This window comes from Nuphar pumila, chromosome 8, assembly GCF_984573655.1.
Source record: "Nuphar pumila chromosome 8, dmNupPumi1.hap1.1, whole genome shotgun sequence".
In the NCBI taxonomy this organism is placed as follows: Eukaryota; Viridiplantae; Streptophyta; class Magnoliopsida; order Nymphaeales; family Nymphaeaceae; genus Nuphar; species Nuphar pumila.
In genome coordinates this window covers 6812817-6824373 of record NC_143256.1, presented here as the reverse complement: position 1 = coordinate 6824373, position 11557 = coordinate 6812817, and the positions used below count along the sequence as shown (strand labels likewise).

The 11557-nt window shown below is 39.9% G+C and overlaps 1 pseudogene; it reads right to left on the bottom strand.

Annotated features, from left to right (window-relative positions):
* Nucleotides 1–9428: 9428 nt before the first annotated feature.
* Nucleotides 9429–10922, bottom strand: LOC149829525 (xyloglucan galactosyltransferase XLT2 pseudogene; annotated as a pseudogene).
* Nucleotides 10923–11557: the final 635 nt, after the last annotated feature.

Genomic DNA, 11557 nt, shown 5'->3' with positions numbered 1-11557 from the left:
CTCCATTTCAAAAATTTTTTTTACTTTATGTTATGCAATGTAACAATCCAATGTAAACCTTGGAATAAGATTTACTTTTACTGCTTAGATTAGGCCGCATCTCATATAGTTTGATTTCAGTAATATCCTGATTCTATGATGCATACATCTCAATTTTCCAAATTCACCGTGGATGAACACGAATGGCACGTGCACCAACTCTTAGAGAGTTGATGAACTCGGCGGAGTCCATATTTACGGCCCTAGTCGGAATATGGACGAGACCCAGATCCATCATCTCTCTACGAGTCACATTGAGCCTACACTCTTAGGCTATCTTGAAAATGCACCTCATATTTCCAATGTTTTCAAAATATTGTGAATTAACTCAAATAAACCCTGAATATATTCATGTCCACAGTCAGAATATGTGAAGGATTTACTTTGGTTTAATCCACATTTTTCCAACAAATTTTTCAGAAAATCTTTTCAAACTGCATTCATTCATTCAAATCATTTGCATCATCTATTTTTCTCATGATTTTCTCAAGAGATTTTTACTTCATGGAATCGATTTCTCAAGAAACTATGATGATAGTCGAAGTTGGATTTCCCAAATCAAAGTTTTCCTGTGATTTTCCCTAAAAAGTTATTTTCTTAAGATCCATTTTCAAAAGGAATTTTCAACTCTCCCAAGAATCAAAAATCGATTTTCAGATATTTCAAGGACAATATTTTCAGGATTTCAATTTCCTAAGTTCTGAATTTCCTTCTTTAATGCGTTTTCCTATAGATTTTCCCTCATTTTCCTAAGAAAATTCTAAAAGTCTGAGTTTTCCTGACAAGTGTTTTCCTTTTCAAATGATCATCTTTTCTCAAGAATTCCTTCAGTTATCCTGAGATTCTCATTTCTTCATGGTTTTTTAAGTCTTTATAAACTTTCTCAAGATTTTCCCGAGATTCTCATCTAAACTTTCTCAAGATTTTCTTGAGATTCTCATCTCTTTAAGATTTTCTAAGTCTTTATAAACTTTCCTGAGATTTTCAAACCTTCTTCGTCTGAGTTTTTCTGAGAGATTGATTTCTATCTTTTTCCTGAGAAATGCTTTTCAACTCTAAATGTTTTCTAAGCATACATCATATTTTCCAATTTAGATTTTCCAAAAATCTCATAGCACATGCCTGAATTCTCTGTGCATTTAGGATAGAACACGATTTCGGTAATTTCACTAAGTCAAGCATAATTTTGGTCCTTGGTTCGATTACCCCTGTTAAAGGCGGCAGGAACGGTCGAACCTCGTACCGACAGGTCGAGCCCCATCCCATGGATTTTCCCGCAATTTTCAAAACGGATGCGAGTATTTCAAAACAATTTCCAAAATCCGGTCAAGTTTGAATCGCGAAAGCGTTTCCCTCTCTCTTCCGCAAGGAAGGGAAGACGGGAAATTTTTGCGACGATAACAGGATCACTAAGAGTGTAGGGTTCATAATCTGGCCAACATTATAGAATTGAAGTGTTCTACATGGGTTGCTATGCGCATAGATGGCTATGACCGGTATAACCAACCTAGTGTTATAGTTTGGTGTGAGTGAGTATTTGATTGAGAGAGTTAAAGGGAGAAAATTTAAACATACAAACCTTGTATTGTGTGTTGAAAACTAAACTCAGACTAGAGACTTAGAGCCCATTACAGTTGTAAGTCAAAGTCATTATTTGCTTATAAATATTCTTTACTGAGTTGTAGACTCACCAACTGTATAATTACAACTATAGGTTTTAGGCACACTAGCGCAGGCAAGATGTGATTGGCCACTCTGACTTTTCATATGAGTACTTTTTAGTTTACTTTATTGTCATTGAATATTTATGTAATCATTATTTTTGTATATTATGAATGAAGAACTTTGTGAAAGAAATTGAGTTATTAAAAAAAAAATTAGCCATATTTTCTCTGTGTGAACTCTATATATTTTTTCTCTAGTTAGTAATACCAATTGGACTTGGACTCTCAAGGTCACAGATCGGTGTGTTACAATATAAAACTTAAAATCCTTCATATCACAAGTTTGATAGGACTGTGATTCATGCTCATGTCCTCTTACGAGACTTTGCAATTCGGAGACGCATCCTCATGATTATGTAGAAACTAACTTGCGAACTCACTTTCATGTCGTATAAGATATTGAGCAGTGTATATAAGATATTATCATATATATTCTTCTCAACATGCATCACATCTAAGTTGTGTCTTAGCTTCAATGAAGACCAATATGACAGTCAGAAAAATATGCTTTTCTTTAGATATCATTGGTTGTGAGCACATTCTTTTCTTTTTCCATCAACCCATACTTTTTGAAATTCTTGATAATGTTACTTAACTATTCCTCTAGTTTAACTTCAGATAGTTCATTTGGTGGCCCTTTGAGCTCCGCTTTACCGTCAAACTCCTTCTTTTGATAATGTTATGAGTGTTCTTGTAATAAGAATCGATAGTGTACCATGTAACATGTCTTCTTGTCAAACTTTAACCTATCCCACCCTCTATAGACGTTGCAAACTGGACACGTAAACTTCTCCTTTGTAGACTACCTTGATAAATTTGCATATGTTGGAAAATCATTGATAGTCCACATTATCGCTTCTCACATCCAAAATATATGTTTAGTTCATGCATCGTACGTGCTAATGCCATCATCTTATAACTCGTGCAAATCTTTGATTAATGGTTGCATGTAAACATCTATTTTATTTTCGTGTGCCTTTGGTCTAGGGATAAGTAGAAGAGTTGTATGAAAGGATCTTTTATACACTTTCATAAAGAAAAATTATACGACAATAATAGTATGGGCCACATGCTTCATGACAGGCTCATATTTTTGAATAGATTGAAACCATCGCTTGTCAAGCTATGACAAAAATTATGAGGTTCCATTGCAAACGATATATATTCTTTGTCAAACTCCTTCCACACTATAGAATTTGATGAATAACTTATTACATTCTCATCGCTTGCATGTTAGGCCATGTGCCACCTCATATCCGAGGATATTTCTATTATCATGAACAAGCACTGCAACCTTTGCTTTACTAGAAAATATTGTAACACCTTTTAAGAAAATTTTATTTCTTTGCCTTTGTGTGGTTTTCATCTTAAATCATTTCACTTTGGACATATTTTGTTGTTCTCATGCTCCTCTCAGAAAAACATGTAGTCATTCACGCATGCATCTATCTTCACGTAATAAAAGCTGATGTTATTCATAAATTTAATCGCCTCGCGATGAGAGTTTGAATTTTTTTTCCACTTGGCAACGCCTCCTTTAACAAATCAACCAGTATATCAAATGATTTGTTACTCTAATTGTTCAATGTTTTGATATGTAACAGCTTGAGAATGAAAACTAGTTTTGTTAACTTTGTATAGCCTGAATATAGATTTCTCTGGGCATCACTTATGTGTTTGCTATCATCATCTAAAGTTGCATCCAAAGTTATCCCCATAATAACATTGTCCAGTAATTCATCGACCCGATCATGATCCTCTGTTGTATCCTCACTTTCATAATAGCGCACATATACATGCAATACATCTACGTGGATTTGGGCCACACTCACATAGGACTGAATATATTCCATAGTAGAACCATGTACAATCAAGTGGGTTTTAATGTGATCTACAGGTCTATATTTTGTATTCTTACAGTCCTAACATGGGTATCGCATTCTACCAGCTCCATCAACATGAGCATGTGTCGCTTCTAGAAATCGATCAATTCCATATGTAAAAGGTTCAAAACTTCTATTGTAAACATGTATCTACGATTGATTCATATTCATAGATGGTAACACCACTATATTCAACAAGAGAATCTTTAAACAGTGGCAGAGCCAAGAATCTAAACTAGGGTGGGCACAAATACACTGTTTTAAAAAAAAAATGTCTCTAGTTAGTAATTTGGGAAAGATGCAAAATTAAAAATAATATTTTACTATACATTGAAAATAACATAAAAATTTACAATCACAAAAAAAATATGTAAAATTGCAGTCACCAAGTCATGTCCTCCAAATTCTCAATTCCCAATTCATATACTACAATAAACTTACTTATTACACCTTAAATGCCACCTCACATAACCATAAGAAACAATTTGCAACTAAAACATTTTGTGTCTTTGAGATGATGTTATGCCTAACTATTATTGCCCATTTGCATAAGCAAATAATTACATTATAAACTATATATTGAAAATATATATATGATCACAATAGAGAACTTGGCCTACCCATACGTCTCTAAAAAACCATAGTTAAAGCATACATGATTACAACATAGAAACCAAACTTTAACCTTATGGCAAGGGACACCACCTGCAGGTTTGAAACTCATGACATCCCGTCAACATGGTAGCATTCACAAGTCACCCCTACTAAGTGGCGGGGCCAAAAATCTAAATTAGAGTGGGCACAAATATACCATGAAAAGGAGAAAAAATAAACATAAAGAATCTAAGACCTAATTAAATATTCACGCTATAAAAAAAAACCTAAATCCTAACAAACATCATTTATATATAATAATTAAAAAACCTAAATCCCTAAAATTCTAAGTTTATAACTAAAAATCATCCACGTGGAATCAAGTTCAATGTTGATTGAAAAGAAAAAATACATAAATACCTAAATTCTAATTAAAAAAACATAAAAAACTCAAAACCTAATAAAATATTTATAATTCATGCTATTTAAAAATAAAAAGTAAATCAAAAACCTAAATCCCAAGACAAAAAATAAAAATAAAAATAAAAAAGTATAAAAACACCTACATACATTTAAAAAATAATATATATAATATATATATATATATATATATATATATATATATATATATATACATGTCCTTGTTAACGGGGCCAATATTATCTGTGACGTTTCACGTTGGACACAAAAATCAAGGAAATCTTTTCAAGATGATTATACTTTCCAAGAAATAGTTCCCATAGAGATTGGTGGGCGGCCAAGTGTCGATTGACCCCAATACACTAGGATCATCATCATGAATTCCAAGCAACATTTCGTGCATAGGCCTTGGGTTAGGTAGATCCAAACAATAACATCGAGATCCAGCAATTGTAGCTGGCTACAAGACAAGGTAGGTTATAATCAGAGCCGTGCCTGTGTTTTATGGGGCCTGAAGCAGAGGAAAAAAATGGCCCCCCTATTAATAGTAGGAGTTAGGGGGCAGCCCCTCCATTTTTTTTTAAAGAATCAAAATAACAATAAAATTTGCATTCACATTAAACAAATATAATATTCCAAATATTTATATTATATTAAATAAAAATAGGGGAGCTCGGACCTTAAATATGGGCCCCTAAAATTTTTTTTGGGCACAGGGGCCCTGAGGTCCAAGCCTCATTGGCCTCTTTACAGGTCCGGCTCTGGTTATAATTATGCAATTTAGGCTGTTCAATGTGCATCTTTCACAATTTGGATTATATGGCCTATTGGATCTGTTTGATTACCAAAATGACAATCAGATCACACTTAATATATCCTAAAGTAAAGGCAAGAACTAGCTTTTAATCTTTGGATCTTCCTAAACCCACAGACACAGAATGCGTTTTGCGCCCTTAGAGAAGAGAATTTCAATCCTGTTGGAGCTTCATCAGTCTACAAAGAGAAATCATCCAACCAATTTAGTCTACAAAGAGAGATCACCCAAACAGTTTTTTCCTAAAGGAAGCCAAAATGAAAATATCTTTTAACAAGCCTATCTTGAAATCCAATAACTTCTAGGCAATAATTGCTAGGGAATATATACTAGGTCCAGAATGTTGTCTGATCAATTAATTTAGCCCTCGACATGCTTATTTACCACCCAAATGACACAATTTAAACTTCGTCTGTGAGAAATCATTTTATAATGAATAGCAGGAAGATATCATAATACAAACCTCATAGGCATGGAATGAGTAAACAGATCTACCTAGTAGTTAATGTTCCTGCCATCTTGCTGATCCAATTATCAACTTCCAACCAATGGATTGATTGCAGGTAGTCTTAATGTGTATGAGGTCCAACTCCAAGGTAATGAACAGGTGGAATCTAAAGATGTCACTAAGTACTTAATCCACACTCACCTGTTAACCCCATAATTCATCTAGTTGTTCTCATGTGGTTAGCTTCCCCACCTATGACTACTAGCACTAGAAATTATTACCAAAGCTTTGATCAGCCAACGTTCTTTCTGTCAATTCCCCAAACAATGGAGGCTTTTCCTACAATTTGAGGATCGTAAGTCGGTCTCAACTCTCAAGTATCTTGGGACCAAGCTAGAGACGGTATGGAGATGTAGGAGGGATGCATGAAGAGGCTTGGGATGTAGAAGTAATTTTGCAGAAGTTAGAGAATCCGAAAATAATTTGGAAACAACAATGGATGATTGATTATGAAACACCAAATATTTTGCTTCCCAAGACTATCCACAAATGGTTTTTATAAGATATCATTTCTTTCCAAATTAGACAAACTAAAAATCAAAGCCCATTTTAACATATTTAACCTTTTAATCTTTCTCTATAGGACCTTTTTGTAAATTTTCTTGAATATGTTGAAGATTTTTTAGCTTTGCAATTTATTCCTATCTGCTTTAAAGCAGCTTGATATGATTTTTCTATTCTCCATCTTCAATCTATTCTCTTTTCACCTCTCCCCTTTTCCATAACCAATTTTATAAGTAATATATCCCAAAACTCAAAAAATCTATAAAAAGGGAAAAAAAAGGTCACACTAGGTTTAAAATGTATCTAGGTCTGGGGTTCGAGGGAAGAAGAAGAAGAAGAGAGAGAGATGATGCAGACTTTCAAGAGGGAGGATAGGGTTCAACGGCATCAGCCGAGTAGCGAGGAGCAATGCTGAGGTCTAGTGATGTCACTCAAGTAAGGAGGGAGGTCAGAGAGAGAAAGAGTAAAAAAAAAAATCAGAAGGATCCATCGAGCTATAATTAAAGACTCAATTTATTTCGTCATTATAAAGTAATCTATAACAGTGACATAAATGTCTTAAAGCATCACCATTATTGACCCAGGCCACACATATCGCATTAATGACACATCTATAACGACGATGTCGTAATGTCATTGATCAATAATAGCGACATTTAATGATCATTAAATATTGTTGTCAAAAGTATTTTAATGTCAAGATTTAACGGCCACATATATCACCATGAAAAATAATCTATAACATCAATATTTACTAATCGGCATTAGAGACATATCTTTAACATTGTTATATAAAAATCATCATTATAGATATATCTATAACAGCGATATATAAAGTCACTGTTATCGCGATAATTCAACTCTAAGGGGAACTTTTTGTATCACCATTAATGAGTCATCGTTATTGACCCTCATCCTTCTAGTGCTAGCAAGTAGCAGAGGACAAAAATAGTATCGTTATTGCTTGATTAATAATGGTCACCGTTAAAGAGCCGTGAGTTCGCTACTATTGACCCTCTCATGCTTGAACGGTGAACCCTGTAGCATGGACGGTACATGCTGGCCCCATCCCCTGGTGACTCGGTTAAAAAGATTGATCACCAGGCCTGTCTCTTGGAGTGAGCTACCCATTAAGGCGGTGGGACATTTGCGTCAACAACAAGTTGTACCTTTCTAAACTCTCTTGAGTTAGGTAGTGAACTTTCACTTTTATCAAACATCAATAGACTCCCAGGATAATGACCACGACACCCGGGACCCGTGCCGGGGGGAGCCCCCGGACCCCCCTCTTGTAAGGGCAAAAACTATAAATCAGGCTCCACAACGAATCAAGTTGAACGATGCTACCCACGCTGGGAGGAGCCCCCAAACCCTTCTCCTATAAGGGAAAAAACTCTAAATCAAGCTCCACAACGAATCAAGTTGAACGACGCTATCCACGCTGGGAGGAGCTCCCAAACCCTCCTTCTATAAGGGCAAAAACTCTGAATTAGATTCAACAACTCATCAAGTTGAATGATGCTACCCACGCTGGGAGGAGCCCTCAGACCCCCTTTCTTTAAGGGTAAAAACTCTGAATCAGACTTCACAACTCTTCAAGTTGAATGATGCTACTCATGCTGGGAGGAGCCCTCAGACCCCTCTTTCTGTAAGGATAAAAACTCTGAATCAGACTCCACAACTCTTCAAGTTGAATGATGCTACCCACGTTGGGAGGAGCCCCCAGACCCCTCTCCTGTAAGGGTAAAAACTCTGAATCAGGATCTACAACTCATTTAGTTGAATGATGCTACCCATGCTGGGAGGAGCCCCCAAACCCTTCTCCTGTAAGGGTAAAGACTTTAAATCAGGCTCCACAATAGTCAATGTGCAGGTCAGTCGGTGCTTGATGGAGCAATGTAGGATCTTCTGCTGGATGTGCACAGAAGCAGAAAGAGAAGGGAGAGAGAGAGAGAGTGAGAGGGTTGATGTTTATGGCCTCCTCCAGGGAATATTTCTTTCTCGGATAATTCTGCAGTGCAGAGACTGGGTGTTAAATAATCATCTTCGGGGCACTTAAGTCTTTACAACCACTCATTTTCAAAAATCGTCATTTTTTTTTGCACCAATGGAGGAGAGGGTACTTAAATCTTTGCAATCGCATCAAACTCCAACGCTAATTAATGCTGACAAATATGAGAATACGAGACGCACATGCTTACATACGTGGTGCTCTTTGGGACCCCAAACATGAGATGTAGCTAACTCCCTTGTTCGGGGGGGTGGGGGAGAGAACATATAACCTGCTTCGAAGATAATTCCACCCCCAAATAACAAAGCAAATAAACAATTAAAAAGATGGCAGCTAAACTATCATTTCCTTGGGTAAACGGCCAGCTGGAGCTAAATCCCAAACCAAAAGGCAAAAAGTAGGTTTACCCTCCTTAGCAAGCAAGGGTTTAGCTTATTCTATACAATGCGCCTGCGCCAACATCAATCATCTTTCTTTCCCATATTCCCCAACCTTTCCAAAAACAACCACCCAAAATATTACACCATACCTTTAAACATTAGATATGAGAGAGAGAGAGTAAACTAAATTTTCTTTTTTTTCAATATATATAAACAATGAAATTTATTTCCAATATATATATCTATATATATATATAAAGTAAATCCATCCTCAAGTTCCTCACGATTTCTATCACAAATCTTTATCTTTCGTATCTACATCATGGCTGGGGCTATGGCCATGATACGTATTTCACCGGATAAAGGAAAAAATAAACAAATACGCTTAAAAAAGAAATCCAAAAAGAAAAAGAAAAAGGTCCCAGCCCTCTGTCCAACTTTATACGTAGTTGGCAAAGAAAAAGAAAATGGTGTGTGTGTGTGTGGTGGTGGTGGTGGTGGCGGGGGGGGGAGGAAATCTAATAATTTTATGTAATTTGGACTTCGTTTTTTCACTGGCCGTGATCGACCGTCCTCCGTTGGTCAAACCGCCTGAGCACACCGTCAACGGCGACGTCGAAGGCGTCCATGGAGCGGTCGAGCCCGCCCGCGGCATAGACGAGCCGAGGGATGACCTCGAGGATCGTCTCCCTCATAGCTCGGACCCTGTTCGTGCTGAACACGCTCAGAACCCGTTCGATCGACGTCCCGTTCTTCACGTCCCTCCTGTCGATGAAGACTGAGTAGGACTCTGGGTTCGGAGGGAGGTGCCACGTGTACTGGGAGTAGGCGGTCCTCCGCCAGAAGAAGACCGGGATCGCCCCCGCCACCATGCAGTCGAAGACGGACCGCCGGGTGAAGCTGTCCCCGCGGGGCTGCAGGCAGAACTCCGACCCGAGGAAGAGACCGAGGGTCACCGATGTGTCTTTGCCGCACCGCGCCACCCGGCAGTCGACCGAACGGCACTGCCCGGGAGCGGCTCGGCACTGCCGGAGGAGCTCAGCCCGGAAGTCATCCCGGAAGGCCGATCGCGTCGCTCCGGCGAACGAGAAGAGCGTTGGGCGGGCGACGCTCCGGACGTGAGAGCGCCACCGATCGACGTCAGCGTCATGCCTGGGGTGGAAGGACGTCGGGTAGGGCACGGCGACGTCCATCTCGTCCCAAGGGTCACGCTCGATGAGGAGGCGGGTGACGTTCTGCATCCCGGGCATGTAGAGGAACCTCCCGCCCCAGTCCTCATCCTTCCACCGCCGAAAATCCCACGTGATCCGGCCGAGCATCAAGAAATGGTCCCGTCCCCCGTCTCTCCGCCACCACTCCTGTCCCTTGAGCCAATCCAGCAGAAACTCACAATGACGATCCCGGTCGCCGGATCCCGGCGACCACAGATACTTCCCGACTGCCAACCCGGCGTAGAACGGCACGAAGAACGCCGTCGCCGATGCCGGATCTAGTGTCCGGCAGGGGTGCCGGAGCATCCTGTGGTGGAATATGAGTTCCGAGGAGAATTGATTGGTGGCGAACCAGGCGCCTAGGAGATCCTCTGGCACGATGCCACTGGGAATCTCCGCCCTCCGGCCGAAGCCGCCGTTCTCGAGAGTAGTGCAACGGGAGCCCCACGGGCTCAGATCGTTGCAATTCTCTATCAGCTCCTTGTTGAAAATCGGTGGCAAGTCGTAGACGTAAACCCTACCAAGGGAGAGGCATAATTTAGAAGAAAACGACGAGTTGGAGGAGGAGGAAGAAGAAGAAGAAGAAGAAGAATAGTTCATTGGGATCGCCTTCTCAGACACTGACATTACAGGCGGAGGCAAGGGAGACGGGTCTCCAAGCCACGGTATCGATGAAGGAAGGAACAGGAAGATGGAGAGAAAAGCGAGTTGGAGGATTAGGAGGAGAAGGACGATGAGCCATCTCTGGTGGAGGTAGGTCAGCACGGACGCGACGGGATTCCCGTCGGACACCTCCTTCGGGAATCGCTTGTGCGAGTGGCGCTCTCCGTTCATCCCGGTGACGGTACTCCGGCTAGGGATCTGCCGGAAAAAATTGATTACAGTGGTTTTGAGAGGAGAGCAGCTGTCGCCTGTAAGGAGTGGGAGGACTGAAGCAGCTAATGCCAAAGGAGGCGGCTGGCGAGATGAATTTGGAGGCGGAGAATGGAGATGACAGCCGGGCAGGTGAGGTCCACGTCCGCGGACGCATGCTCATTATTCAATCCCGTTTTTGGACGCACACGTCGTCGATGGTGGACACGTGGAGACAATCTAGGCCCCTCATCTTGCTAGCAGACGATTTGGGGGCGTCACCCTCTTACATTCCTCCAGCTGGCGTGGGTATCGTCAGCCACAATGGCTCTGGTGCATTGACATGTGGATGGAACATGGCATTGTTTTCAGTGACGTGGACAGTGATTAGTGAGTCTTGATTTGGATCTTCCAAAATGAGGATTAACTGAAAGGAACTTATAGACTTGGAAGTATCAAACAGTTAGCTTATCTGTATGAAGAATAGCAATAGGCTATCTCTCGAGGGAGGATCAGAATGTGATTCTACACTTTTAGTGGCTGCTGCACTTGATCACCCTCTATCTTGATATAGTTAGGGTGTCAACGGGTCGGGTTTGGTTTGGATTCAGGTGAAA